At 42.4% G+C, this 17,400-nt stretch overlaps 32 non-coding genes across 32 annotated transcripts; all 32 read left to right on the forward strand.

Annotated features, from left to right (window-relative positions):
- Positions 1-561: 561 nt before the first annotated feature.
- Positions 562-652, forward strand: trnay-gua (transfer RNA tyrosine (anticodon GUA)). Its single transcript is given in 2 exon segments — positions 562-599; positions 616-652. It is a non-coding gene; the product is annotated as a tRNA-Tyr (tRNA).
- An 806-nt stretch (positions 653-1,458) lies between these two features.
- Positions 1,459-1,547, forward strand: trnay-gua (transfer RNA tyrosine (anticodon GUA)). Its single transcript is given in 2 exon segments — positions 1,459-1,495; positions 1,512-1,547. It is a non-coding gene; the product is annotated as a tRNA-Tyr (tRNA).
- Positions 1,548-1,773: 226 nt separating this feature from the next.
- Positions 1,774-1,860, forward strand: trnay-gua (transfer RNA tyrosine (anticodon GUA)). Its single transcript is given in 2 exon segments — positions 1,774-1,808; positions 1,825-1,860. It is a non-coding gene; the product is annotated as a tRNA-Tyr (tRNA).
- Positions 1,861-2,403: 543 nt separating this feature from the next.
- On the forward strand, positions 2,404-2,492 carry trnay-gua (transfer RNA tyrosine (anticodon GUA)). The gene is given in 2 exon segments: positions 2,404-2,440; positions 2,457-2,492. It is a non-coding gene; the product is annotated as a tRNA-Tyr (tRNA).
- A 1,187-nt stretch (positions 2,493-3,679) lies between these two features.
- trnay-gua (transfer RNA tyrosine (anticodon GUA)) lies at positions 3,680-3,768 on the forward strand. Its single transcript is given in 2 exon segments — positions 3,680-3,716; positions 3,733-3,768. It is a non-coding gene; the product is annotated as a tRNA-Tyr (tRNA).
- Positions 3,769-4,302: 534 nt separating this feature from the next.
- On the forward strand, positions 4,303-4,391 carry trnay-gua (transfer RNA tyrosine (anticodon GUA)). The gene is given in 2 exon segments: positions 4,303-4,339; positions 4,356-4,391. It is a non-coding gene; the product is annotated as a tRNA-Tyr (tRNA).
- A 227-nt stretch (positions 4,392-4,618) lies between these two features.
- trnay-gua (transfer RNA tyrosine (anticodon GUA)) lies at positions 4,619-4,707 on the forward strand. The gene is given in 2 exon segments: positions 4,619-4,655; positions 4,672-4,707. It is a non-coding gene; the product is annotated as a tRNA-Tyr (tRNA).
- A 227-nt stretch (positions 4,708-4,934) lies between these two features.
- Positions 4,935-5,023, forward strand: trnay-gua (transfer RNA tyrosine (anticodon GUA)). Its single transcript is given in 2 exon segments — positions 4,935-4,971; positions 4,988-5,023. It is a non-coding gene; the product is annotated as a tRNA-Tyr (tRNA).
- Positions 5,024-5,566: 543 nt separating this feature from the next.
- Positions 5,567-5,655, forward strand: trnay-gua (transfer RNA tyrosine (anticodon GUA)). Its single transcript is given in 2 exon segments — positions 5,567-5,603; positions 5,620-5,655. It is a non-coding gene; the product is annotated as a tRNA-Tyr (tRNA).
- A 552-nt stretch (positions 5,656-6,207) lies between these two features.
- trnay-gua (transfer RNA tyrosine (anticodon GUA)) lies at positions 6,208-6,296 on the forward strand. Its single transcript is given in 2 exon segments — positions 6,208-6,244; positions 6,261-6,296. It is a non-coding gene; the product is annotated as a tRNA-Tyr (tRNA).
- A 228-nt stretch (positions 6,297-6,524) lies between these two features.
- trnay-gua (transfer RNA tyrosine (anticodon GUA)) lies at positions 6,525-6,613 on the forward strand. The gene is given in 2 exon segments: positions 6,525-6,561; positions 6,578-6,613. It is a non-coding gene; the product is annotated as a tRNA-Tyr (tRNA).
- A 552-nt stretch (positions 6,614-7,165) lies between these two features.
- On the forward strand, positions 7,166-7,254 carry trnay-gua (transfer RNA tyrosine (anticodon GUA)). Its single transcript is given in 2 exon segments — positions 7,166-7,202; positions 7,219-7,254. It is a non-coding gene; the product is annotated as a tRNA-Tyr (tRNA).
- A 228-nt stretch (positions 7,255-7,482) lies between these two features.
- trnay-gua (transfer RNA tyrosine (anticodon GUA)) lies at positions 7,483-7,571 on the forward strand. Its single transcript is given in 2 exon segments — positions 7,483-7,519; positions 7,536-7,571. It is a non-coding gene; the product is annotated as a tRNA-Tyr (tRNA).
- Positions 7,572-7,798: 227 nt separating this feature from the next.
- trnay-gua (transfer RNA tyrosine (anticodon GUA)) lies at positions 7,799-7,887 on the forward strand. The gene is given in 2 exon segments: positions 7,799-7,835; positions 7,852-7,887. It is a non-coding gene; the product is annotated as a tRNA-Tyr (tRNA).
- Positions 7,888-8,114: 227 nt separating this feature from the next.
- On the forward strand, positions 8,115-8,203 carry trnay-gua (transfer RNA tyrosine (anticodon GUA)). The gene is given in 2 exon segments: positions 8,115-8,151; positions 8,168-8,203. It is a non-coding gene; the product is annotated as a tRNA-Tyr (tRNA).
- Positions 8,204-8,430: 227 nt separating this feature from the next.
- On the forward strand, positions 8,431-8,519 carry trnay-gua (transfer RNA tyrosine (anticodon GUA)). Its single transcript is given in 2 exon segments — positions 8,431-8,467; positions 8,484-8,519. It is a non-coding gene; the product is annotated as a tRNA-Tyr (tRNA).
- Positions 8,520-8,746: 227 nt separating this feature from the next.
- trnay-gua (transfer RNA tyrosine (anticodon GUA)) lies at positions 8,747-8,835 on the forward strand. Its single transcript is given in 2 exon segments — positions 8,747-8,783; positions 8,800-8,835. It is a non-coding gene; the product is annotated as a tRNA-Tyr (tRNA).
- A 228-nt stretch (positions 8,836-9,063) lies between these two features.
- On the forward strand, positions 9,064-9,152 carry trnay-gua (transfer RNA tyrosine (anticodon GUA)). Its single transcript is given in 2 exon segments — positions 9,064-9,100; positions 9,117-9,152. It is a non-coding gene; the product is annotated as a tRNA-Tyr (tRNA).
- A 586-nt stretch (positions 9,153-9,738) lies between these two features.
- Positions 9,739-9,827, forward strand: trnay-gua (transfer RNA tyrosine (anticodon GUA)). Its single transcript is given in 2 exon segments — positions 9,739-9,775; positions 9,792-9,827. It is a non-coding gene; the product is annotated as a tRNA-Tyr (tRNA).
- Positions 9,828-10,369: 542 nt separating this feature from the next.
- On the forward strand, positions 10,370-10,458 carry trnay-gua (transfer RNA tyrosine (anticodon GUA)). Its single transcript is given in 2 exon segments — positions 10,370-10,406; positions 10,423-10,458. It is a non-coding gene; the product is annotated as a tRNA-Tyr (tRNA).
- A 228-nt stretch (positions 10,459-10,686) lies between these two features.
- trnay-gua (transfer RNA tyrosine (anticodon GUA)) lies at positions 10,687-10,775 on the forward strand. The gene is given in 2 exon segments: positions 10,687-10,723; positions 10,740-10,775. It is a non-coding gene; the product is annotated as a tRNA-Tyr (tRNA).
- A 227-nt stretch (positions 10,776-11,002) lies between these two features.
- On the forward strand, positions 11,003-11,091 carry trnay-gua (transfer RNA tyrosine (anticodon GUA)). Its single transcript is given in 2 exon segments — positions 11,003-11,039; positions 11,056-11,091. It is a non-coding gene; the product is annotated as a tRNA-Tyr (tRNA).
- A 518-nt stretch (positions 11,092-11,609) lies between these two features.
- On the forward strand, positions 11,610-11,698 carry trnay-gua (transfer RNA tyrosine (anticodon GUA)). The gene is given in 2 exon segments: positions 11,610-11,646; positions 11,663-11,698. It is a non-coding gene; the product is annotated as a tRNA-Tyr (tRNA).
- Positions 11,699-11,926: 228 nt separating this feature from the next.
- trnay-gua (transfer RNA tyrosine (anticodon GUA)) lies at positions 11,927-12,015 on the forward strand. Its single transcript is given in 2 exon segments — positions 11,927-11,963; positions 11,980-12,015. It is a non-coding gene; the product is annotated as a tRNA-Tyr (tRNA).
- Positions 12,016-12,598: 583 nt separating this feature from the next.
- On the forward strand, positions 12,599-12,687 carry trnay-gua (transfer RNA tyrosine (anticodon GUA)). The gene is given in 2 exon segments: positions 12,599-12,635; positions 12,652-12,687. It is a non-coding gene; the product is annotated as a tRNA-Tyr (tRNA).
- A 227-nt stretch (positions 12,688-12,914) lies between these two features.
- On the forward strand, positions 12,915-13,003 carry trnay-gua (transfer RNA tyrosine (anticodon GUA)). Its single transcript is given in 2 exon segments — positions 12,915-12,951; positions 12,968-13,003. It is a non-coding gene; the product is annotated as a tRNA-Tyr (tRNA).
- A 518-nt stretch (positions 13,004-13,521) lies between these two features.
- On the forward strand, positions 13,522-13,610 carry trnay-gua (transfer RNA tyrosine (anticodon GUA)). The gene is given in 2 exon segments: positions 13,522-13,558; positions 13,575-13,610. It is a non-coding gene; the product is annotated as a tRNA-Tyr (tRNA).
- A 228-nt stretch (positions 13,611-13,838) lies between these two features.
- On the forward strand, positions 13,839-13,927 carry trnay-gua (transfer RNA tyrosine (anticodon GUA)). Its single transcript is given in 2 exon segments — positions 13,839-13,875; positions 13,892-13,927. It is a non-coding gene; the product is annotated as a tRNA-Tyr (tRNA).
- Positions 13,928-14,470: 543 nt separating this feature from the next.
- On the forward strand, positions 14,471-14,559 carry trnay-gua (transfer RNA tyrosine (anticodon GUA)). Its single transcript is given in 2 exon segments — positions 14,471-14,507; positions 14,524-14,559. It is a non-coding gene; the product is annotated as a tRNA-Tyr (tRNA).
- A 531-nt stretch (positions 14,560-15,090) lies between these two features.
- trnay-gua (transfer RNA tyrosine (anticodon GUA)) lies at positions 15,091-15,179 on the forward strand. Its single transcript is given in 2 exon segments — positions 15,091-15,127; positions 15,144-15,179. It is a non-coding gene; the product is annotated as a tRNA-Tyr (tRNA).
- A 1,164-nt stretch (positions 15,180-16,343) lies between these two features.
- On the forward strand, positions 16,344-16,432 carry trnay-gua (transfer RNA tyrosine (anticodon GUA)). The gene is given in 2 exon segments: positions 16,344-16,380; positions 16,397-16,432. It is a non-coding gene; the product is annotated as a tRNA-Tyr (tRNA).
- Positions 16,433-16,660: 228 nt separating this feature from the next.
- On the forward strand, positions 16,661-16,749 carry trnay-gua (transfer RNA tyrosine (anticodon GUA)). The gene is given in 2 exon segments: positions 16,661-16,697; positions 16,714-16,749. It is a non-coding gene; the product is annotated as a tRNA-Tyr (tRNA).
- Positions 16,750-17,400: the final 651 nt, after the last annotated feature.

Genomic DNA, 17,400 nt, shown 5'->3' on the forward strand with positions numbered 1-17,400 from the left:
CATGAAACGAATCCTTAGGTCGCTGGTTCACTCCGGCTCGAAGGATAATTTTGTCCTAAATGTAGTGGCACTGCAGTGAACTACGTTAAGAGCCAATGCTGTCAGGTTGACCTGTAGATTTACCTGACTGTAGAGTCATCAATCCAGGAATTCTCTTTTGCAGCTTCAAGTTCAGCTAGAAAACAATGTTTTCTGCAGCTCTTTTCTGCCGTGTATAGGGGTCTGTAGGACACTTGAAAAAACAACTGATCTTCACACCTATAGCTCGTTGGTAGAGCGGAGACTGTAGTCATACAGACCTTAGGTCGCTGGTTCAACTCCGGCTCGAAGGATAATTTGTCCTAAATGTAGTGGCACTGCAGGTGAACTACGTGTAAAGGAGCCAATGCTGTCAGGTTCACCTGTAGATTACCTGACTGTAGAGTCATCAATCCAGAATTCTGATTTTGCAGCTTCAAGTTCAGCTAGAAAAGACAATGCTTTTCTGCAACTCACTTTGTCTCTGAGTGTATGTGGGTCTGTAGCCGGGACTACGTTGAAAGAAACAAAGTCGTGTCTTCACCTTCGATAGCTCAGTTGGTTAGAGCGGAGGACTGTAGAGTCATGAAAACAGGAATCCTTAGGTCGCTGGTTCAACTCCGGCCTCGAAGGATAATTTGTTCCTAAATGTAGTGGGCACTGCAGGTGAACTACGTTAAAGGAGGCCAATGCTGTCAGGTTGCACCTGTAGGATTTACCTGACTGTAGAGTCATTCAATCCAAGAATTCTGATTTTGCAGCTTCAAGTTCAGCTAGAAGACGTATGCTTTTCTGCAAGCTCATTTGTCTGAGTGTCTTGTGTTTGGTCTGATGGACTACATTGAAAAACTACACTGTCGTCACCTTGATAGCTCAGTTGGTAGAGCGGAGGACTGTGAGTCATAAACAGGAATCCTAGGTCGCTGTTCAACTCCGCGCTCAAGGATATTTTGTCCTAAATGTAGTGGCACAACTCACGTTCCAATGCTGTCAGGTTGACCTGTATATTATCTCTGACTGTATAGGTCATACTTCTATTTGCAGATTCACAGTTCTAGAAAACACAATGTTTTCTGCAAGCTGATTTTCTCCCTAGTGTATTTAGGTCTGTATTTGGATCCGTGAAAAACTAACTGTCTCACCTGATCTCAGTTGTAAGGGAGCTGTAGTCGAAACAGAATCCTTAGGTCGCTGGTTCAACTCCGGCTCGAAGGATATTTTGTCCTAAATGTAGTGGCACTGCAGTGAACTACGTTAAAGGAGCCAATGCTGTCAGTTCACCTGTAGATTTCCTGACTGTAAGCCATCAATCCAAGAATTCTGATTTTGCAGCTTCAAGTTCAGCTAGAAAGACAATGCTTTTTCTGCAACTCACCTTGTCTGAGTGTATGTTGGGTCTGTAGCCGGACTACGTTGAAAGAAACAACGTCTGTGTCTTCACCTTCGATAGCTCAGTTGGTAGAGCGGAGGACTGTAGAGTCATGAAAACAGGAATCCTTAGGTCGCTGGTTCAACTCCGGCTCGAAGGATAATTTTGTCCTAAATGTAGTGGCACTGCAGGTGAACTACGTTGAAGGAGCCAATGCTGTCAGGTTGACCTGTAGATTTACCTGACTGTAGAGTCATCAATCCAGGAATTCTCATTTTGCAGATTCAAGTTCAGCTAGAAAACAATGTTTTTCTGCAGCTGATTTTCTCCCGAGTGTATTAGGTCTGTATTTGGACTACATTGAAAAAACTAAAACTGTACATTCACCTCGATAGCTCAGTGGTAGAGCGGAGGACTGTAGAGTCATAAAAACAGGAATCCTTAGGTCGCTGGTTCAACTCCGGCTCGAAGGATAATTTTGTCCTAAATGTAGTGGCACTGCAGGTGAACTACGGTAAAGGAGCCAATGCTGTCAGGTTGACCTGTAGATTTACCTGACTGTAGAGTCATCAATCCAGGAATTCTCATTTTGCAGATTCAAGTTCAGCTAGAAAAACAATGTTTTTCTGCAGCTGATTTTCTCCCGAGTGTATTAGGTCTGTATTTGGACTACATTGAAAAAACTAAAACTGTACATTCACCTTCGATAGCTCAGTTGTTAGAGCGGAGGACTGTAGAGTCATAAAACAGGAATCCTTAGGTCGCTGGTTTTCAACTCCTGCTCGAGGATATTTTGTCCTAAATGTAGTGGCACTGCAGGTGAACTACGTTAAAGGAGCCAATGCTGTCAGATTCACCTGTATATTTACCTGACTGTAGAGTCATCAATCCAAGAATTCTGATTTTGCAGCTTCAAGTTCAGCTAGAAAGACAATGCTTTTCTGCAACTCACTTTGTCTTGAGTGTTGTGGGTCTGTAGCCAGACTACGTTGAAAGAAACAACGTCTGTGTCTTCACCTTCGATAGCTCAGTTGGTAGAGCGGAGGACTGTAGAGTCATGAAAACAGGAATCCTTAAGTTGCTGGTTCAACTCCGGCTCGAAGGATCATTTTGTCCTAAATGTAGTGGCACTGCAGGTGAACTACGTTGAAGGAGCCAATGCTGTCAGGTTCACCTGTAGACTTATCTGACTGTAGAGTCATCAATCCAGGAATTCTCATTTTTCAGATTCAAGTTCAGCTAGAAAAACAATGTTTTTCTGCAGCTGATTTTCTCCCGAGTGTATTAGGTCTGAAGAAAAACAATGTTTTTTGCAGCTGATTTTCTCCCGAGTGCATTAGGTCTGAAATTTGGACTACCATTGAAAAAACTAAACTGTACATTCACCTTTGATAGCTCCGTTGGTAGAGCGGAGGACTGTAGAGTCATAAAAACAGGAATCCTTAGGTCGCTTGTTCAACTCCGCCTCAAAGGATAGTTTTGTTCTAAATGTAGTGGCACTCAGCGTGCTGACAATGCTGTCAGTTCACCTTATTAGCTGACTGTAGAGTCATCATCCAGATCTCTCATTTTGCAGTTCAAGTTCAGCATAGAAAACAATGCTTTTTCTGCAAGCTGATTTCCTCCCGAGTGTATTAGGTCTGTATTTGGCACTACATTGAAAAACTAACTGTACATTCACCTTCGATAGCTCAGTTGGTAGAGCGGAGGACTGTAAGTCATGAAAACAGGAATCCTTAGTCGCGGTTCAACTCCGGCTCAAGGATATTTTTGTCCTCAAATGTAGTGGCACTGCAGGTGAACTACGTAAGGAGCCAATGCTGTCAGGTTGACCTGTAGATTTACCTGACTGTAGAGTCATCAATCCAGAATTCTCATTTTGCAGATTCAAGTTCAGCTAGAAAGAACATGCTTTTCTGCAAGCTGTTTTTTGAGTGTTTGGTCTGTAGGACTACTTGAAAAACAAATGGTCGTTCACCTTCGATAGCTCAGTTGTAGAGCGGAGGACTGTAAGTCATAAAACAGGAATCCTTAGGTCGCTGGTTCAACTCTGCCTCGAGGGATAATTTGTCCTAAATGTAGTGGCACTGCAGGTGAACTACGTTAAAGGAGCCAATGCTGTCAGATTCACCTGTATATTTACCTGACTGTAGAGTCATCAATCCAAGAATTCTGATTTTGCAGCTTCAAGTTCAGCTAGAAAGACAATGCTTTTCTGCAACTCACCTTGTTTGAGTGTGGTGGGTCTGTAGCCAGACTACGTTGAAAGAAACAACGTCTGTGTCTTCACTCCCTTCGATAGCTCAGTTGGTAGAGCGGAGGACTGTAGAGTCATGAAAACAGGAATCCTTAGGTCGCTGGTTCAACTCCGGCTCGAAGGATCATTTTGTCCTAAATGTAGTGGCACTGCAGGTGAACTACGTTAAAGGAGCCAATGCTGTCAGGTTCACCTGTAGACTTATCTGACTGTAGAGTCATCAATCCAGGAATTCTCATTTTTCAGATTCAAGTTCAGCTAGAAAAACAATGTTTTTCTGCAGCTGATTTTCTCCCGAGTGTATTAGGTCTGAATTTGGACTACATTGAAAAAACTAAAACTGTACATTCACCTTTGATAGCTCCGTTGGTAGAGCGGAGGACTGTAGAGTCATAAAAACAGGAATCCTTAGGTCGCTTGTTCAACTCCGCCTCAAAGGATAGTTTTGTTCTAAATGTAGTGGCACTCAGCGTGCTGACAATGCTGTCAGGTTCACCTGTAGACTTATCTGACTGTAGAGTCATCAATCCAGGAATTCTCATTTTGCAGCGGAGGTCAAGTTCAGCTAGAAAAACAATGTTTTTCTGCAGATGATTTTCTCCCGAGTGTATTAGGTCTGTATTTGGACTACATTGAAAAAACTAAAACTGTACATTCACCTTCGATAGCTCAGTTGGTAGAGCGGAGGACTGTAGAGTCATGAAAACAGGAATCCCTAGGTCGCTGGTTCAACTCCGGCTCGAAGGATAATTTTGTCCTAAATGTAGTGGCACTGCAGGTGAACTACGTTGAAGGAGCCAATGCTGTCAGGTTGACCTGTAGATTTACCTGACTGTAGAGTCATCAATCCAGGAATTCTCACTTTCCAGATTCAAGTTCAGCTAGAAAAACAATGTTTTTCTGCAGCTGATTTTCTCCCGAGTGTATTAGGTCTGTATTTGGACTAGATTGAAAAAACTAAAACTGTACGTTCACCTTCGATAGCTCAGTTGGTAGAGCGGAGGACTGTAGAGTCATGAAAACAGGAATCCTTAGGTCGCTGGTTCAACTCCGGCTCGAAGGATAATTTTGTCCTAAATGTAGTGGCACTGCAGGTGAACTACGGTAAAGGAGCCAATGCTGTCAGGTTCACCTGTAGATTTACCTGACTGTAGAGTCATCAATCCAAGAATTCTGATTTTGCAGCTTCAAGTTCAGCTAGAAAGACAATGCTTTTCTGCAACTCACTTTGTTTGAGTGTTGTGGGTCTGTAGCCGGACTACGTTGAAAGAAACAACGTCTGTGTCTTCACCTTCGATAGCTCAGTTGGTAGAGCGGAGGACTGTAGAGTCATGAAAACAGGAATCCTTAGGTCGCTGGTTCAACTCCGGCTCGAAGGATAATTTTGTCCTAAATGTAGTGGCACTGCAGGTGAACTACGTTGAAGGAGCCAATGCTGTCAGGTTGACCTGTAGATTTACCTGACTGTAGAGTCATCAATCCAGGAATTCTCATTTTGCAGATTCAAGTTCAGCTAGAAAACAATGTTTTTCTGCAGCTGATTTTCTCCCGAGTGTATTAGGTCTGTATTTGGACTACATTGAAAAAACTAAAACTGTACATTCACCTTCGATAGCTCAGTTGTTAGAGCGGAGGACTGTAGAGTCATAAAAACAGGAATCCTTAGGTCGCTGGTTCAACTCCGCCTCGAAGGATAATTTTGTCCTAAATGTAGTGGCACTGCAGGTGAACTACGTTGAAGGAGCCAATGCTGTCAGATTCACCTGTATATTTACCTGACTGTAGAGTCATCAATCCAAGAATTCTGATTTTGCAGCTTCAAGTTCAGCTAGAAAGACAATGCTTTTCTGCAACTCACTTTGTCTTGAGTGTTGTGGGTCTGTAGCCGGACTACGTTGAAAGAAACAACGTCTGTGTCTTCACCTTCGATAGCTCAGTTGGTAGAGTGGAGGACTGTAGAGTCATGAAAACAGGAATCCTTAGGTCGCTGGTTCAACTCCGGCTCGAAGGATAATTTTGTCCTAAATGTAGTGGCACTGCAGGTGAACTACGTTGAAGGAGCCAATGCTGTCAGGTTGACCTGTAGATTTACCTGACTGTAGAGTCATCAATCCAGGAATTCTCACTTTCCAGATTCAAGTTCAGCTAGAAAAACAATGTTTTTCTGCAGCTGATTTTTTCCCGAGTGTATTAGATCTGAAGAAAAACAATGTTTTTCTGCAGCTGATTTTCTCCCGAGTGTATTAGGTCTGAATTTGGACTACATTGAAAAAACTAAAACTGTACATTCACCTTTGATAGCTCCGTTGGTAGAGCGGAGGACTGTAGAGTCATAAAAACAGGAATCCTTAGGTCGCTTGTTCAACTCCGCCTCAAAGGATAGTTTTGTTCTAAATGTAGTGGCACTCAGCATGCTGTCAGGTTCACCTGTAGACTTATCTGACTGTAGAGTCATGACTCTACAGTTCAGCTAGAAAGACAATGCTTTTCTGCAGATGATTTTCTCCCGAGTGTATTAGGTCTGTATTTGGACTACATTGAAAAAACTAAAACTGTACATTCACCTTCGATAGCTCAGTTGGTAGAGCGGAGGACTGTAGAGTCATGAAAACAGGAATCCTTAGGTCGCTGGTTCAACTCCGGCTCGAAGGATAATTTTGTCCTAAATGTAGTGGCACTGCAGGTGAACTACGTTAAAGGAGCCAATGCTGTCAGATTCACCTGTATATTTACCTGACTGTAGAGTCATCAATCCAAGAATTCTGATTTTGCAGCTTCAAGTTCAGCTAGAAAGACAATGCTTTTCTGCAACTCACTTTGTCTTGAGTGTTGTGGGTCTGTAGCCAGACTACGTTGAAAGAAACAACGTCTGTGTCTTCACCTTCGATAGCTCAGTTGGTAGAGCGGAGGACTGTACAGTCATGAAAACAGGAATCCTTAGGTCGCTGGTTCAACTCCGGCTCGAAGGATAATTTTGTCCTAAATGTAGTGGCACTGCAGGTGAACTACGTTGAAGGAGCCAATGCTGTCAGGTTGACCTGTAGATTTACCTGACTGTAGAGTCATCAATCCAGGAATTCTCACTTTCCAGATTCAAGTTCAGCTAGAAAAACAATGTTTTTCTGCAGCTGATTTTCTCCCGAGTGTATTAGGTCTGAAGAAAAACAATGTTTTTCTGCAGCTGATTTTCTCCCGAGTGTATTAGGTCTGAATTTGGACTACATTGAAAAAACTAAAACTGTACATTCACCTTTGATAGCTCCGTTGGTAGAGCGGAGGACTGTAGAGTCATAAAAACAGGAATCCTTAGGTCGCTTGTTCAACTCCGCCTCAAAGGATAGTTTTGTTCTAAATGTAGTGGCACTCAGCATGCTGTCAGGTTCACCTGTAGACTTATCTGACTGTAGAGTCATGACTCTACAGTTCAGCTAGAAAGACAATGCTTTTCTGCAGATGATTTTCTCCTGAGTGTATTAGGTCTGTATTTGGACTACATTGAAAAAACTAAAACTGTACATTCACCTTCGATAGCTCAGTTGGTAGAGCGGAGGACTGTAGAGTCATGAAAACAGGAATCCTTAGGTCGCTGGTTCAACTCCGGCTCGAAGGATAATTTTGTCCTAAATGTAGTGGCACTGCAGGTGAACTACGTTAAAGGAGCCAATGCTGTCAGACTCACCTGTATATTTACCTGACTGTAGAGTCATCAATCCAAGAATTCTGATTTTGCAGCTTCAAGTTCAGCTAGAAAGACAATGCTTTTCTGCAACTCACTTTGTCTTGAGTGTTGTGGGTCTGTAGCCAGACTACGTTGAAAGAAACAACGTCTGTGTCTTCACCTTCGATAGCTCAGTTGGTAGAGCGGAGGACTGTAGAGTCATGAAAACAGGAATCCTTAGGTCGCTGGTTCAACTACGGCTCGAAGGATCATTTTGTCCTAAATGTAGTGGCACTGCAGGTGAACTACGTTGAAGGAGCCAATGCTGTCAGGTTGACCTGTAGATTTACCTGACTGTAGAGTCATCAATCCAGGAATTCTCATTTTGCAGATTCAAGTTCAGCTAGAAAAACAATGTTTTTCTGCAGCTGATTTTCTCCCGAGTGTATTAGGTCTGTATTTGGACTAGATTGAAAAAACTAAAACTGTACATTCACCTTCGATAGCTCAGTTGGTAGAGCGGAGGACTGTAGAGTCATGAAAACAGGAATCCTTAGATCGCTGGTCCAACTCCGGCTCGAAGGATAATTTTGTCCTAAATGTAGTGGCACTGCAGGTGAACTACGGTAAAGGAGCCAATGCTGTCAGGTTGACCTGTAGATTTACCTGACTGTAGAGTCATCAATCCAGGAATTCTCATTTTGCAGATTCAAGTTCAGCTAGAAAAACAATGTTTTTCTGCAGCTGATTTTCTCCCGAGTGTATTAGGTCTGTATTTGGACTACATTGAAAAAACTAAAACTGTACATTCACCTTCGATAGCTCAGTTGTTAGAGCGGAGGACTGTAGAGTCATGAAAACAGGAATCCTTAGGTCGCTGGTTCAACTACGGCTCGAAGGATCATTTTGTCCTAAATGTAGTGGCACTGCATGTGAACTACGTTGAAGGAGCCAATGCTGTCAGGTTGACCTGTAGATTTACCTGACTGTAGAGTCATCAATCCAGGAATTCTCATTTTGCAGATTCAAGTTCAGCTAGAAAAACAATGTTTTTCTGCAGCTGATTTTCTCCCGAGTGTATTAGGTCTGTATTTGGACTAGATTGAAAAAACTAAAACTGTACATTCACCTTCGATAGCTCAGTTGGTAGAGCGGAGGACTGTAGAGTCATGAAAACAGGAATCCTTAGATCGCTGGTCCAACTCCGGCTCGAAGGATAATTTTGTCCTAAATGTAGTGGCACTGCAGGTGAACTACGGTAAAGGAGCCAATGCTGTCAGGTTGACCTGTAGATTTACCTGACTGTAGAGTCATCAATCCAGGAATTCTCATTTTGCAGATTCAAGTTCAGCTAGAAAAACAATGTTTTTCTGCAGCTGATTTTCTCCCGAGTGTATTAGGTCTGTATTTGGACTACATTGAAAAAACTAAAACTGTACATTCACCTTCGATAGCTCAGTTGTTAGAGCGGAGGACTGTAGAGTCATAAAAACAGGAATCCTTAGGTCGCTGGTTCAACTCCGCCTCGAAGGATAATTTTGTCCTAAATGTAGTGGCACTGCAGGTGAACTACGTTAAAGGAGCCAATGCTGTCAGATTCACCTGTATATTTACCTGACTGTAGAGTCATCAATCCAAGAATTCTGATTTTGCAGCTTCAAGTTCAGCTAGAAAGACAATGCTTTTCTGCAACTCACTTTGTCTTGAGTGTTGTGGGTCTGTAGCCAGAATACGTTGAAAGAAACAACGTCTGTGTCTTCACCTTCGATAGCTCAGTTGGTAGAGCGGAGGACTGTAGAGTCATGAAAACAGGAATCCTTAGGTCGCTGGTTCAACTCCGGCTCGAAGGATCATTTTGTCCTAAATGTAGTGGCACTGCAGGTGAACTACGTTGAAGGAGCCAATGCTGTCAGGTTGACCTGTAGATTTACCTGACTGTAGAGTCATCAATCCAGGAATTTCTCATTTTCAGATTCAAGTTCAGCTAGAAAAACAATGTTTTTCTGCAGCTGATTTTTCTCCCGAGTGTATTAGGTCTGAAGAAAAACAATGTTTTTTCTGCAGCTGATTTTCTCCCGAGTGTATTAGTTCTGAATTTGGGACTACATTGAAAAAACTAAAACTGTACATTCACCTTTGATAGCTCCGTTGGTTAGAGCGGAGGACTGTAGAGTCATAAAACAGGAATCCTTAGGTCGCTTGTTCAACTCCGCCTCAAAGGATAGTTTTGTTCTAAATGTAGTGGCACTCAGCGTGCTGACAATGCTGTCAGGTTCACCTGTAGACTTATCTGACTGTAGAGTCATCAATCCAGGAATTCTCATTTTGCAGATTCAAGTTCAGCTAGAAAAACAATGTTTTTCTGCAGATGATTTTCTCCCGAGTGTATTAGGTCTGTATTTGGACTACATTGAAAAAACTAAAACTGTACATTCACCTTCGATAGCTCAGTTGGTAGAGCGGAGGACTGTAGAGTCATGAAAACAGGAATCCTTAGGTCGCTGGTTCAACTCCGGCTCGAAGGATAATTTTGTCCTAAATGTAGTGGCACTGCAGGTGAACTACGTTGAAGGAGCCAATGCTGTCAGGTTGACCTGTAGATTTACCTGACTGTAGAGTCATCAATCCAGGAATTCTCACTTTCCAGATTCAAGTTCAGCTAGAAAAACAATGTTTTTCTGCAGCTGATTTTCTCCCGAGTGTATTAGGTCTGTATTTGGACTACATTGAAAAAACTAAAACTGTACATTCACCTTCGATAGCTCAGTTGTTAGAGCGGACGACTGTAGAGTCATAAAAACAGGAATCCTTAGGTCGCTGGTTCAACTCCGGCTCAGAGGATATTTTTGTTCTAAATGTAGTGGCACTGCAGGTGAACTACGTTGAAGGAGCCAATGCTGTCAGGTTGACCTGTAGATTTACCTGACTGTAGAGTCATCAATCCAGGAATTCTCATTTTGCAGATTCAAGTTCAGCTAGAAAAACAATGTTTTTCTGCAGCTGATTTTCTCCCGAGTGTATTAGGTACGTATTGGACTACATTGAAAAAACTAAAACTGTACATTCACCTTCGATAGCTCTGTTGGTAGAGCGGAGGACTGTAAAGTCATAAAAACAGGAATCCTTAGGTCGCTGGTTCAACTCCTGCTCGAAGGATAATTTTGTCCTAAATGTAGTGGCACTGCAGGTGAACTACGTTAAAGGAGCCAATGCTGTCAGATTCACCTGTAGATTTACCTGACTGTAGAGTCATCAATCCAAGAATTCTGATTTTGCAGCTTCAAGTTCAGCTAGAAAGACAATGCTTTTCTGCAACTCACTTTGTCTTGAGTGTTGTGGGTCTGTAGCCAGACTACGTTGAAAGAAACAATGTCTGTGTCTTCACCTTCGATAGCTCAGTTGGTAGAGCGGAGGACTGTAGAGTCATGAAAACAGGAATCCTTAGGTCGCTGGTTCAACTCCGGCTCGAAGGATAATTTTGTCCTAAATGTAGTGGCACTGCAGGTGAACTACGTTGAAGGAGCCAATGCTGTCAGGTTGACCTGTAGATTTACCTGACTGTAGAGTCATCAATCCAGGAATTCTCACTTTCCAGATTCAAGTTCAGCTAGAAAAACAATGTTTTTCTGCAGCTGATTTTCTCCCGAGTGTATTAGGTCTGTATTTGGACTACATTGAAAAAACTAAAGCTGTACATTCACCTTCGATAGCTCAGTTGTTAGAGCGGAGGACTGTAGAGTCATAAAAACAGGAATCCTTAGGTCGCTGGTTCAGCTCCGGCTCGGAGGATATATTTGTTATAAATGTAGTGGCACTGCAGGTGAACTACGCTGAAGGAGCCAATGCTGTCAGGTTGACCTGTAGATTTACCTGACTGTAGAGTCATCAATCCAGGAATTCTCACTTTCCAGATTCAAGTTCAGCTAGAAAAACAATGTTTTTCTGCAGCTGATTTTCTCCCGAGTGTATTACTTCTGTATTTGGACTACATTGAAAAAACTAAAACTTTACATTCACCTTCGGTAGCTCAGTTAGAGCGGAGGACTGTAGAGTCATAAAAACAGGAATCCTTAGGTCGCTTGTTCAACTCCGCCTCAAAGGATAGTTTTCTTCTAAATGTAGTGGCACTCAGCATGCTGTCAGGTTCACCTGTAGACTTATCTGACTGTAGAGTCATCAATCCAGGAATTCTCATTTTGCAGATTCAAGTTCAGCTAGAAAAACAATGTTTTTCTGCAGATGATTTTCTCCCGAGTGTATTAGGTCTGTATTTGGACTACATTGAAAAAACTAAAACTGTACATTCACCTTCGATAGCTCAGTTGGTAGAGCGGAGGACTGTAGAGTCATAAAAACAGGAATCCTTAGGTCGCTGGTTCAACTCCGCCTCGAAGGATAATTTTGTCCTAAATGTAGTGGCACTGCAGGTGAACTACGTTAAAGGAGCCAATGCTGTCAGATTCACCTGTATATTTACCTGACTGTAGAGTCATCAATCCAAGAATTCTGATTTTGCAGCTTCAAGTTCAGCTAGAAAGACAATGCTTTTCTGCAACTCACTTTGTCTTGAGTGTTGTGGGTCTGTAGCCAGAATACGTTGAAAGAAACAACGTCTGTGTCTTCACCTTCGATAGCTCAGTTGGTAGAGCGGAGGACTGTAGAGTCATGAAAACAGGAATCCTTAGGTCGCTGGTTCAACTCCGGCTCGAAGGATCATTTTGTCCTAAATGTAGTGGCACTGCAGGTGAACTACGTTGAAGGAGCCAATGCTGTCAGGTTGACCTGTAGATTTACCTGACTGTAGAGTCATCAATCCAGGAATTCTCATTTTTCAGATTCAAGTTCAGCTAGAAAAACAATGTTTTTCTGCAGCTGATTTTCTCCCGAGTGTATTAGGTCTGAAGAAAAACAATGTTTTTCTGCAGCTGATTTTCTCCCGAGTGTATTAGGTCTGAATTTGGACTACATTGAAAAAACTAAAACTGTACATTCACCTTTGATAGCTCCGTTGGTAGAGCGGAGGACTGTAGAGTCATAAAAACAGGAATCCTTAGGTCGCTTGTTCAACTCCGCCTCAAAGGATAGTTTTGTTCTAAATGTAGTGGCACTCAGCGTGCTGACAATGCTGTCAGGTTCACCTGTAGACTTATCTGACTGTAGAGTCATCAATCCAGGAATTCTCATTTTGCAGATTCAAGTTCAGCTAGAAAAACAATGTTTTTCTGCAGATGATTTTCTCCCGAGTGTATTAGGTCTGTATTTGGACTACATTGAAAAAACTAAAACTGTACATTCACCTTCGATAGCTCAGTTGGTAGAGCGGAGGACTGTAGAGTCATGAAAACAGGAATCCTTAGGTCGCTGGTTCAACTCCGGCTCGAAGGATAATTTTGTCCTAAATGTAGTGGCACTGCAGGTGAACTACGTTGAAGGAGCCAATGCTGTCAGGTTGACCTGTAGATTTACCTGACTGTAGAGTCATCAATCCAGGAATTCTCACTTTCCAGATTCAAGTTCAGCTAGAAAAACAATGTTTTTCTGCAGCTGATTTTCTCCCGAGTGTATTAGGTCTGTATTTGGACTACATTGAAAAAACTAAAGCTGTACATTCACCTTCGATAGCTCAGTTGTTAGAGCGGAGGACTGTAGAGTCATAAAAACAGGAATCCTTAGGTCGCTGGTTCAGCTCCGGCTCGGAGGATATATTTGTTATAAATGTAGTGGCACTGCAGGTGAACTACGCTGAAGGAGCCAATGCTGTCAGGTTGACCTGTAGATTTACCTGACTGTAGAGTCATCAATCCAGGAATTCTCATTTTGCAGATTCAAGTTCAGCTAGAAAAACAATGTTTTTCTGCAGCTGATTTTCTCCCGAGTGTATTACGTCTGTATTTGGACTACATTGAAAAAACTAAAACTTTACATTCACCTTCGGTAGCTCAGTTAGAGCGGAGGACTGTAGAGTCATAAAAACAGGAATCCTTAGGTCGCTTGTTCAACTCCGCCTCAAAGGATAGTTTTCTTCTAAATGTAGTGGCACTCAGCATGCTGTCAGGTTCACCTGTAGACTTATCTGACTGTAGAGTCATCAATCCAGGAATTCTCATTTTGCAGATTCAAGTTCAGCTAGAAAAACAATGTTTTTCTGCAGATGATTTTCTCCCGAGTGTATTAGGTCTGTATTTGGACTACATTGAAAAAACTAAAACTGTACATTCACCTTCGATAGCTCAGTTGGTAGAGCGGAGGACTGTAGAGTCATGAAAACAGGAATCCTTAGGTCGCTGGTTCAACTCCGGCTCGAAGGATAATTTTGTCCTAAATGTAGTGGCACGGCAGGTGAACTACGTTAAAGGAGCCAATGCTGTCAGATTCACCTGTAGATTTACCTGACTGTAGAGTCATCAATCCAAGAATTCTGATTTTGCAGCTTCAAGTTCAGCTAGAAAGACAATGCTTTTCTGCAACTCACTTTGTCTTGAGTGTTGTGGGTCTGTAGCCAGACTACGTTGAAAGAAACAACATTTGTGTCTTCACCTTCGATAGCTCAGTTGGTAGAGCGGAGGACTGTAGAGTCATGAAAACAGGAATCCTTAGGTCGCAGGTTCAACACCGGCTCGAAGGATAATTTTGTCCTAAATGTAGTGGCACTGCAGGTGAACTACGTTGAAGGAGCCAATGCTATCAGGTTGACCTGTAGATTTACCTGACTGTAGAGTCATCAATCCAGGAATTCTCACTTTCCAGATTCAAGTTCAGCTAGAAAAACAATGTTTTTCTGCAGCTGATTTTCTCCCGAGTGTATTAGGTCTGTATTTGGACTACATTGAAAAAACTAAAACTGTACATTCACCTTTGATAGCTCAAATGGTAGAGCAGAAGACTGTAGAGTCATAAAAACAGGAATCCTTAGGTCGCTGGTTCAACTCCGCCTCGAAGGATAGTTTTGTTCTAAATGTAGTGGCACTGCAGGTGAACTACGTTGAAGGAGCCACTGCTGTCAGGTTCACCTGTAGTTTTACCTGACTGTAGAGTCATCAATCCAAGAATTCTGATTTTGCAGCTTCAAGTTCAGCTAGAAAGACAATGCTTTTCTGCAACTCACCTTGTTTGAGTGTTGTGGGTCTGTAGCCGGACTACGTTGAAAGAAACAACGTCTGTGTCTTCACCTTCGATAGCTCAGTTGGTAGAGCGGAGGACTGTAGAGTCATGAAAACAGGAATCCTTAGGTCGCTGGTTCAACTCCGGCTCGAAGGATAATTTTGTCCTAAACGTAGTGGCACTGCAGGTGAACTACGTTAAAGGAGCCAATGCTGTCAGGTTCACCTTTAGATTTACCTGACTGTAGAGTCATCAATCCAAGAATTCTGATTTTGCAGCTTCAAGTTCAGCTAGAAAGACAATGCTTTTCTGCAACTCACTTTGTCTTGAGTGTTGTGGGTCTGTAGCCGGACTACGTTGAAAGAAACAACTTCTGTGTCTTCACCTTCGATAGCTCAGTTGGTAGAGCGGAGGACTGTCGAGTCATAAAAACAGGAATCTTTAGATCGCTGGTTCAACTCCGCCTCGAAGGATAGTTTTGTTCTAAATGTAGTGGCACTCCGCGTGCTGACAATGCTGTCAGGTTGACCTGTAGATTTACCTGACTGTAGAGTCATCAATCCAGGAATTCTCATTTTGCAGATTCAAGTTCAGCTAGAAAAACAATGTTTTTCTGCAGATGATTTTCTCCCGAGTGTATTAGGTCTGTATTTAGACTACATTGAATAAACTAAAGCTGTACATTCACCTTCGATAGCTCAGTTGTTAGAGCGGAGGACTGTAGAGTCATGAAAACAGAAATCCTTAGGTCGCTGGTTCAACTCCGGCTTGAAGGATCATTTTGTCCTAAATGCAGTGGCACTGCAGGTGAACTACGTTGAAGGAGCCAATGCTATCAGGTTGACCTGTAGATTTACCTGACTGTAGAGTCATCAATCCAAGAATTCTGATTTTGCAGCTTCAAGTTCAGCTAGAAAGACAATGCTTTTCTGCAACTCACTTTGTCTTGAGTGTTGTGGGTCTGTAGCCGGACTACGTTGAAAGAAACAACGTCTGTGTCTTCACCTTCGATAGCTCAGTTGGTAGAGCGGAGGACTGTAGAGTCATGAAAACAGGAATCCTTAGGTCAGTGGTTCAACTCCGGCTAGAAGGATAATTTTGTCCTAAATGTAGTGGCACTGCAGGTGAACTACGTTGAAGGAGCCAATGCTGTCAGGTTGACCTGTAGATTTACCTGACTGTAGAGTCATCAATCCAGGAATTCTCATTTTGCAGATTCAAGTTCAGCTAGAAAAACAATGTTTTTCTGCAGCTGATTTTCTCCCGAGTGTATTAGGTCTGTATTTGGACTACATTGAAAAAACTAAAACTGTACATTCACCTTCGATAGCTCAGTTGGTAGAGCGGAGGACTGTAGAGTCATAAAAACAGGAATACTAAGGTCGCTTGTTCAACTCCGCCTCAAAGGATAGTTTTGTTCTAAATGTAGTGGCACTCAGCGTGCTGACAATGCTGTCAGGTTCACCTGTAGACTTATCTGACTGTAGAGTCATCAATCCAGGAATTCTCATTTTGCAGATTCAAGTTCAGCTAGAAAAACAATGTTTTTCTGCAGCTGATTTTCTCCCGAGTGTATTAGGTCTGTATTTGGACTACATTGAAAAAACAAAAACTGTACATTCACCTTCGATAGCTCAGTTGGTAGAGCGGAGGACTGTAAAGTCATAAAAACAGGAATCATTAGGTCGCTGGTTCAACTCCCGCCCGAAGCATAATTTTGTTCTAAATGTAGTGGCACTGCAGGTGAACTACGTTGAAGGAGCCAATGCTGTCAGGTTCACCTGTAGATTTACCTGATTGTAGAGTCATCAATCCAAGAATTCTGATTTTGCAGCTTCAAGTTCAGCTAGAAAGACAATGCTTTTCTGCAACTCACTTTGTCTTGAGTGTTGTGGGTCTGTAGCCGGACTACGTTGAAAGAAACAACGTCTGTGTCTTCACCTTCGATAGCTCAGTTGGTAGAGCGGAGGACTGTAGAGTCATGAAAACAGGAATCCTTAGGTCGCTGGTTCAACTCTGGCTCGAAGGAAATTTTTGTTCTAAATGTAGTGGCACTGCAGGTGAACTACGTTAAAGGAGCCAATGCTGTCAGGTTCACCTGTAGATTTACCTGACTGTAGAGTCATCAATCCAAGAATTCTGATTTTGCAGCTTCAAGTTCAGCTAGAAAGACAATGCTTTTCTGCAACTCACTTTGTCTTGAGTGTTGTGGGTCTGTAGCTGGACTACGTTGAAAGAAACAACGTCTGTGTCTTCACCTTCGATAGCTCAGTTGGTAGAGCGGAGGACTGTAGAGTCATGAAAACAGGAATCCTTAGGTCGCTGGTTCAACTCCGGCTCGAAGGATAGTTTTGTTCTAAATGTAGTGGCACTGCAGGTGAACTACGTTGAAGGAGCCAATGCTGTCAGGTTCACCTGTAGATTTATCTGACTGTAGAGTCATCAATCCAGGAATTCTGCAGAAATTTCTCTTAAATGTAGTGACATTGCAGGGGCTCTATGTTAAAGGAGTCAATGCTGTCTTCACGTTCCCTTATAGTTTCACTGATCTGTTCTGTATTCTCTGCTATATGTTTCTTCTCCTGTATTATAGTCTGTGTTGTTTTGAGACGAAATTTCCCCATTGTGGGAATATTAAAGGTTGTCTTATTCTTATTCTTGTTGAAGAAGACAATGGACGTATAGTCACCTTCGTTAGTTCAGTTGGTAGAGTGCAGGACTATAGAGTCAATAAAGCAGAAATCCTTAGTTTGCTGGTTCAATTCTGAAACTTTGTCAAGTGTATTGGCTCTGCAGCTAAATTACATTTACCAAGATATTTCTTTCACACTCACTCGTACATTTACCTCACGATGGAGAATCATCAACATATCTCACTGTTTCAATTTTGACTTCAAGGGTGACTTTTTGGTTGCGTTGCAGCTTTGCTTTTTACATTGAAGGAGACGTTTGCCATCTAAAACTTTCTGCACGTTTTTACGTCCGGGATAATGTGGC

This window comes from Betta splendens, chromosome 14 (genome assembly GCF_900634795.4).
Source record: "Betta splendens chromosome 14, fBetSpl5.4, whole genome shotgun sequence".
NCBI classification, from domain to species: Eukaryota; Metazoa; Chordata; class Actinopteri; order Anabantiformes; family Osphronemidae; genus Betta; species Betta splendens.